Consider the following 9,103-nt stretch of genomic DNA (forward strand, 5'->3'; position numbering starts at 1 on the left):
AGCCACATTTCCTCAGTATGGAATTTACCTGCAGAATCTGCATACTTTCTGAATGCTGATGTGCATTTCTGCTTTCCCACAGACACCCCATAAACATTTCAACCTGTAATTAAGTGAGCAAAAGCCTTGCGTCACCTGGTCATTAAAGACATTTTAGAGGTCCTCAGTTTAATTTCTTTCACATTGAGCATTTTTTTTAACCTCAACAGAAGTCTGTCTCTAAGAATCTCAGAGTTATGAGATCCTTCTGGTCACTCTGTGGCTAAACACCTCCTTTCTCTATCACTTCCAAGAAATAGTCCAGTAAATCCCATTCTCTAGTATCAACCAAACCTAATGTCTTCAGTAAAACACTTAGATTATTTTTGTTTCAACTTTCTTCTCCACAAGATGGTAAATAGTTAGCTGGAACACAGAAAGGGTAACTCAAAGGCATAAACCTTTCTCTCATTCTGCTAGTTAGGGAAACCTGTCTTCTTCAATGTCATACATCACTTGGTTTGAACTTTTTAATGTACTTATCATGTAATTGTGTACATTTTAGTCATCTGTATGGATGTCCGATCTTCCTACTAAATTATGAGCTCCATGTGGGCAGGGCCAAGATTGGGTGTCTAAACTTTGTATTTTGTCTTGCCCTTAGCATAGTGCTCTGCACCCTGTAATAAAGCATTTAATAAAGACTTGTTGCAAAAAAAAAAAAGCAAATAAATTATTACCTGACTGGATCACCTCCTCCAGCTACTGTCCTCTTCTCTCTTTTCTTTTGTCTACTACCTTTCTATCCTATTCTTAATTTGCTTTTGTGGTTTGACTTCTACCACATTGTTACTGAATTTTTTCTCTTGAAGGTCATCAGTGGTTTTTTTTTACTTCCAAAGTCCATAGCCTTTTCCTCACTTATCATTCTCTTTCCTCTCTCTTGTATTTGACTCAACTGATTAACCCATATGGCAGCTAGGTGGCACAGAGGACACCTAGGTATCACAGTGCATACAGCAGGGGCCTAGGGTCAGGAAGACTTATCTTTGTGAGTTCAAATCTGGCCTCAGATACTTACTAGCTGTGTGACCCTGGGCAAGTCACTTAACCCTGTTTGTCTCAGTTTCTTCATCTGCAAAATGAATTGGAGAAGGAAATAGCAAACCACTCTAGGTTTTGTTTTGTTTTTTTTTTTTTTTTGCTGAGAAAAGCCCAAATGGGATTATGACAAGTTGGATATGACTGAAAAATGAGTCAGAAACATACGATGACCACTCCATCCTTCCTGAAACTAGTTCTTCCCTTACTTTCATGGTACAACTCTTTCCTAATTCTTCTACACTGTCAAAGTCTTCTTTGCTTTCTTTATTGACTCCTCTCCCTTCTCTTGGCCCATAACTGTGGGAATTTTTAAAGGTATAGTACTTGTTTATTTTCTCTATATACTTTATTCCCTTCCCTTCTTAATCTGTACATATGTTTGTAACTAGACACTGGTCTCCAGTCACCCTGAGCTGACAGGAAGCCAAGAATACATGGTGAGTATAAAGGGGGATTGGCCAATGAGGCCCATATTTAAGAGCACGTACAGAGAGCTTGGCTGAAGCGATTATCCTGTGGATTTTGAAGCACAGTAGAAATTCTGGAGCTGCTTCTTGTCTGCTAAGCATGTGGTGAATAGGAGCCTCTTTGATTGCTGATATAGCTGGAACTGGGTGGGACATTCAAAAGGCATTAATCGTCCAGAGCCTGGCTCTTCTCTGTTTTGACTTTTTGCTGCGCGGTGGTGCTTTAAGGAGAGAAAAGAGACAAAGCTATGAGAGGAGAGACCTCATGTATTTCCTGTCTGTGGTCCATTTATAAAGGTTTTGGTTTTGCTGTTTTAGTTTTTTTTTTCTTTTCATTTTAGGTGAAGGATATTGAAAGTTAAGACCCTGTAAGCTTTGAAAGGTCAGGCAAGTGAGCCACCAGGAGGTCCATGAGAGAAAGTCCAATTTTAAATCCCAAGAAGAGGCACGATCTTTAGGACCCAGCCCAGCCCTAGAGTAGTCATCAATGATGGAGCATTTGGATGTGAACTTTGGGGTCCAATGCTGTGCGGCAACTGACCCTACTCATCCCAGAGGCTGAGGTGCTAGAGGAGATAGTGTGCCCCCATCTGGAGAGGGGATATTTATATTTTCTCCTCTCGCTATAACTTCGAAGTAAACAGCTTTTACAAAAGCTAATCTGCATTGGCTGGTTAAATGGAAATGGCAGTTAGCTGCAGGGTGAACACTAGGATTTCTTGTTCACAGAGAAAGATTTCTTTTCTTTTAACTAAGGGCACTAGGTTTGATATCGGGGAACTGAGTTCAGATCTTGGCTTTGCCACTTACTACTTGGGTGACTTCAGGCTAATCATTTAACCTTTCCAGCCCCCATTTTTCTTGTCTGTGAAATGAGTTTTGGATCTCATGGCCTCTAAGATCCTTTATAAGTCCAAGTTATGACCTTGTGATGCTTTCTTTTTGAGGGGAGGAAGGGAGAGACAACCGTCTCCACGAATATGTTAAAGTATAAAAATATTATGAAGTAGAGAGTGTGCATCCTATAGTTTTGTTTTGTTTTGTTTTTTTGTAAATAATAGTATCAAGTAACTGAAGGAAATTTGATTTAATTATACCTTTCGGCTGATACTGCTCTGGACCCAGCCTCTATGGATCATGTGTTGTAGGGGCTGCTAAATTATGAATGCTCTGATTCACTGCAGAGTGTTTGGTTTGTGGTTTCTCTGACCTTTGTTACAATTTGTGTAATGATAGGTTTGCTGCTTACAGTTGTATAACTTCGAATATCTTCCTTCTGGGGAATGCAAAGGCTTTACTTGTTAAAAAAAAATATACACAAATACACATGGCTGTATCAATTATTAAGGCCTTTCTTCCCTTCTTAGGGTTTTTGGGCCTTGGAAGTTAAATTCTCTTCTCCTATAGAATCTGAATTAACCATCGCATGGAGAAGTCCGAGGGGAAAAGCTTTAAGTACATGCAAAACAGAGCCTTTGATTCTTACTCTGAGGTCCCCTTCCTGGCACTGGGCAGGCAATTGAGAAGATGAACTTCCTGGGAAGGCTCATGCCAAATTAACCATCCATATATGATATGCCTACCTGGCTTTCATTGACTTGCTTTTATTTCCCCTTCTCTAAAACCAGCCTAAAAGTCCTGATTCCCCTGTTTTCCAATTATGATTTAATGGATAAGTGTCCACCTGGGCTCAAGGTTTCTCAAAGCATCTGGAAACATAGAGAGGTGTATGAATCAACTGGGACAGAAGAAACTAAATGTATTGATTTACACAATAAACTTTTAAAGTTTTTACATCTTTACAACATGGAACATGCTCTTCTTTGGTTGAAGTCCCTTACTTTACACAATTTGGCACCAACTTCACAAGATTTTGACATATGACTTTTAAAGAATTTTAATTTAGGAATTTAAATTCTTTATTATAAAACTATACATCATATTATACACATTAAGCATATCCTTGACAAATAGTCCATTTTTTCTAAGTTTAGTATTGATTATAGACTATAGTTTTTTTTTTAAAATTTGGTTGTCTTGTTCAGTTTTAATGATAATAACAATAAAATAATAGTAATTTCAGTAATAATGATAATCCCAATATAATAATTGCAGTAAATTCATATACCAGAAGCCTCTTTTCTTTCATGGACAGGACAAATCCTATTCTATAAATATATACTCCAAAATTTCCTTGAGTATTCAGCAACTACTGGAACTAGGCCGTTCTCTCAGACAAAATTGTTGCCTACAACCTCTTGGACACAACATTAATGCATAAAAACTTAACAGTGTTTTTTGGAGATGTCACCATCCCAAATACTCATAATTTCTAAGCTACCTGGAAAAAAAATAAACTTTCAAAATAGAGAGAGTGAGCAGAGGAAATAAATAGCACATGGTGACAGGCTGAGCTGTGCTTCCTATCCATCATCCGGTCTTCTAATAGAGGAGTCCTCAGAGTACTTGTACTGAATTTAGAGATGATAAGCTTACTTTTGAAGACATTAACATTCAAAAACATTAACAACCTAAACCCATACGTAGATTTTTCAATGGGTTTTCATTCAAGTGAGTTCCTAGACCATTGGAACATGCTTATTTACATCTCTTGGATAAATTTCTTAATCTTTCATCATATTTGGCATAGTGTAAGGTCATATTGTGGGGCAGCTAGATGGCAAAGCAGATTGAATACCTGACTTAGAGCAGGTAGACTCATCTTCCTGAGTTCAAATACAGCTTCAGACACTAGTTCTGTAACCCTGGGAAAGTCACCTAACCTTGTTTGCCTCAGTTTCCTCATCTGTAAAATGAGCCAGAAGGGGAAATGACAAACTCCTCCATTATTTCTGCCAAGAAAAACTGAAATGGGGTCAGTAAGAGTCAGACATAACTGAAAATGACTATTACAGTATTCAATCTACATTTGGGAAATTCTATAGTTCTAGGAAAAACATGTTTTTCAGTATATCAACATTGGTGAAAGTTCATTATCCCTTCAACAAATGTAAGACTTCTTTTTTGAGGGTTTTATAATCTGATTTAAAAAAAAATCTTACACATTTGCATGAACTTCTGACTATCATTGGTCATATATGAAAAAAGGAAGTTTTATCAATAAAAATTACATTTTCTAACCTTTGGTAAGATAGTCTTTGTATTGTTTTGCATATTACTAGTGTTTGGCCATATTGATTATGTATGTCCATATGGTGTTGTCTAAATGGGACTCCCAGGGAGGCAAGAACAGCCATTTCTAGCCTCTTCTCTTTAGACCCTTGTCCAAGGGAGACTGATTTCCGCCAGGAGGGGAAGGAGGAGATTGAGGCCAGAGGCCAGAGTCCAGAATTTCTATTCTCCTCAGAAAGCAGAGGTACTGGGCTAGAATTATATCTATCTGTTCCCTTAAATATTATTTGTATAGGAGATGTAGTTTTTAGGCTTGAGCTAATCCTGATTGCTATTTCTTAACAGAGAAGCTTCCCCAAGCCCTGTATCCAAGGTTTGACCCCTTCTCACCAAAAGATAGTTCCACAATAAAAACACATAGCAAATAGCAAATAAACCCATTTATCCAAGTTAATGGCAAAACATAAATCTGAAACAAATATGTATATGTGTATATACAGTAATATACACAGGTGTGCATGTATGTATATATACACGTGTGCGTGTATGTGTGTGTGTATGTGTGTGTGTGTGTGTGTGTGTGTACACAGAGATATTAGATGACACAGACTGAATGAGATCTCCCTTTGGGAGCTTGATAACTCAGCTCAACTGATAAGTTTTCCCAGGGGAAATTCCTTGGTCTCTAGTATAGCAAGTTAGGAATAGGGACATAATAGAGACTGCTAACTTTCTCATGTTGGCTTCTTCCCCGAGTCATTTTCTCCCTTCGGTGACCTGAAAAGGCTTGCTATCTTCTGTCTCCATGTTAGAAGCCAGAAGAGCACAAAGGGTCCTCTTTGCTTTTCTCTCCTACTCGCTCCAACTCTGTCCACTCCTTATGCAGGTTCAAGATATGGAGTAGTCAGTCCCCACCAATGAGGAGAGAGCCCTCTGCAATTGGCCCTCTGAGCCAGGGATTACAACAGCATTGACTGGAAACTGTTTTGATTTTTACTGGGTTTCTTCCTGCTCTTCTAACTTTAAGAAGCCCATGGAATACCACTGTGGAGGAATCAAAGGCTCTTCCAGCTCCCCAGTCTCTCTGAAGTCTTTCCTTTCTTTCTCAAGCTTCATTAGGCTGTTTCATCATAATAGTTTGTCATTTTTTTATTTTTCTGTTTGTTTTCAATTGTACTTTGTATTTGGCTGTGACTGATCTTGCTTCATTGCGGGCTTAGATGATCCTTGAAACACTAGATTTCCTCACACCAACAGCTGCTGCAATATCTTTAAATGTGCTGTTTAAAAGCTACAATTCTTACATATTTTCTTGGAGTAATATTCATTCTTTCATAAAAATATGCAAAATTAAAACTGCAGCAAAAGAGAGAGAACTGAAATGTGTGCATGGCACAAAACCTAACATGCACCTGGCATAGATCTATTCTTTTTTTTTTGGGGGGGGGCCCTAGGCAATGAGGTTAAGTGACTTGGCCAAGGTCACACAGCTAGTAAGTGTTGTATGTCTGAGGCCACATTTGAACTCAGGTCCTCCTGAATCCAGGGCCAATGCTCTATCCACTGTGCCACCTAGCTGCCCAACCTGCCATAGATCTAACTAAAGAAGGGTGAATCAGTTCTAGCCAAGGCTGGGTGTTGTGAGTTGGCCCAGTATTACTCATACACATGACCACCGCTGTCACAAAATGAAACCACATCAAAATGATTACACTTCCCAAATAGCTCATATACCAACATAGAAAAGATCCTCAACTTGACCCTTGTTCGCTGGCAGGAAGTAAGTGGGCAGCATTCCGATCCCATAGTCACACCTCTTCTCAGCTAGCTACTGCTCTTGAAGATCTCACAGCCTAGATATTAAGGTGAAGACAAAAGATAGCACCTCACTCCCCACAAGTTACCATCCTAGAACCCCGAAAGAAGGGATCAACTGTAACACATAGTAGATGGGACTTCTTCTATACAAAAAAGGAAAACTGAGAAGCCGTCTTTGGCCATACCACCACTCCAATGTGGATCCCGATTTGGAGACCCACAGCCTTTCCATCTCCAGTCCCCCTGTGGCCTTTCTCAGTTGTACAGAATGTCCTTTCAGCGATTTCTTTAGGACATAGGGATTTTGCATATGAATGTCTTCTTTTTCTCCGTCTCTAGTGGAGATGCTGAGTTGCCATATAATCATTCGTTTGGAGAGGCCTTTCCTGACAAACATAGGAATTCATAGGCAGCTTTCCATGGCAGTGAGTGCCCCTACTTTTTCGTGCCCTAGTCAGGTCAAGACATCTAGCATTTATTAAACACCTACTACATGCCAGGCATTATTCTGAGTGCTGGGATACAAATAAGAGGCAAAAATGGTCCCTGTCCTTAGGCAGCTTACAATCTGATGCATGACTATGTACAGAGTTTATTCTGAAAATAGTGAAGATTTGTCAGTATGGCATGAGAGGAAGATCTTGAGGCAGGGAAAAGCCTCATAATCATTAGAGCTATTTAAAATGAAAGGAAGCACTGAGTTGCTTCTCACTCAAGGCAGTCAAGAAGAGATTCAGATGACCCCATGTTGGGACAAGATTTGGAGTCAGCTTCAGTTGGAGTAGACAGTTTCTGAAGTTACTTTACAGGCCAGTTAGTTCCTTTCCAACCTCCAGTTCAGTGAGGTTCTCAGTTACTTTGCTGTGTGGCCCTAAGGAAGCCACTTCATTCTCTTCACCTGTTTTCTCATCTATAAGATGAAGAAGTTTGGTTTTATGACCTCTCAGGTATATTCGGGCTCTTAACCCTCTGACTTCCTCTAACAGACATCCAAACCCTTCCTTCTGTACTCTCTGTCTTTCCATTGTCTCTCCCAGTCTGTCTTTCATATAGCTTCCACTACTGTTCAGCTGAGAATAACCCATCGTTACACTATGTAGAGCTTTCAGTAGTATTTTGGCAAGCAATTTTCATTTCTACAGAAAAAGAGAAAAACACAGTCTATTTCAACAGTCACCTTGGCACCCAGAAATGTTATCTATAGTGCTAGTCTGCTTCAGTTTCACAAAAACACCAGGGAACTGGACAGTTTCTGCCATTCAACAGCTCAGACTCCTTCCCTGAATAATACTCCCCTTTGTCTATTGATACAGAAAGGAATCAGCATTGTTTTTGAAAGGGATGTAAGGCATTTAGTTAAGTGAGGGTTAAGTACTGGAGTGGCAAGTTCACTCTGTGCCCCTAGGAGCTGTTATTTGGAGCATCAGGAAGGGAGGAAGGGAAAAGACAGGGTTCACATATAGATATGCCCTGCTTATAATTCTGATCAAATTCAAAGCGGATTGTTTTTTAACACTGAAAGTTCATTGGATCATTAAGCAGTGGATCCATCCATAGTGGAAGGGACCACAAGACCATATAGTTCACCCCCACCCCTGCATTTTAAAAGTGAGGGAACTGAGACCTAAGGAAGTTAAAAGACTTGCCAGAGGTTCCCCAAGTAATAAGAGTCAAAGGCAGGATTAGAACCCAGATTTTCTGACTCCATACCCTCCACTCACCCTGTACCATGCTGCTCCCAATAATTTGATTTCATGGAGTGTTAGTAGAACTTTATAAATGGCTTCACTCATTCTTCAAACTCTTTCAACTTTTCCTTCTGGTATGTCATTGAACTTCATTTTTCTTCTTGTTTTTCTGGTAGGGAGCAATTTTGACACTTGATGATGGTGATAGAGTAACTGGACTAGAATAATGACTAGAATAACAATGCCTAACATTAATGATGGGATCCTGCCCCACCCCACTATATTATATGAACACTATGCAGTGGGGGGTCCTTAGCACCTACACTGCTATGGTCTCAGCGTTGTCAAAATAGCTAAAGAAAGAACACTAGCCTGCGAGCCAAAAGCCTCAGCCCCTTCGCTTATAACCTCTTTACTTTACTCTTCCTCTTTACCTTGGTGTGGCCTTGGTCGAGCCATAACCCCTTGGACCTCAATTTTCTCATCCACAGAAAGAGTATTGGGTTACAGGGCATCTAAGATTTCTATGGGCTATACATCCATTTATTCTGTGACATAATCTGATGCTAAACCATGGGCAGCTGAATGGTTGAGAAAGCATCTTGTCAACTTATCTGTGATTATAGCCTCTTTCATCAGGCTAAGGACAAGAGCCTTATCCTAATTCCCACCAACTACACCTAAGTGGTAATTGATTAGAACCTGGAAGCTTGAGCCCTCTAGCTATCACATTGCATTCCACATACATTTCTTACCCAATCATGCCTACATGTGATTGTTCTAAAAGTGACCATCACAGGGGCAGCTAGGTGGCACAGTGGATAGAGCACCAGCCCTGAATTCATGAGGACCTGAGTTCAAATCCGACCTCAGACACATAACACTTACTAGCTGTGTGACCCTGGGCAAGTCACT

At 39.9% G+C, this 9,103-nt stretch overlaps 1 pseudogene; it reads right to left on the reverse strand.

Moving 5' to 3' along the window:
• The window catches only part of LOC110222997 (poly(rC)-binding protein 2-like), a 30,212-nt pseudogene extending 22,627 nt beyond the window's left edge, over positions 1-7,585 (reverse strand).
• Between the last annotated feature and the right edge of the window lie 1,518 nt (positions 7,586-9,103).

The sequence above is a fragment of the Phascolarctos cinereus genome, unplaced genomic scaffold (genome assembly GCF_003287225.1).
Source record: "Phascolarctos cinereus isolate Bilbo 61053 unplaced genomic scaffold, phaCin_HiC Scaffold_9;HRSCAF=440, whole genome shotgun sequence".
Taxonomy (NCBI): Eukaryota; Metazoa; Chordata; class Mammalia; order Diprotodontia; family Phascolarctidae; genus Phascolarctos; species Phascolarctos cinereus.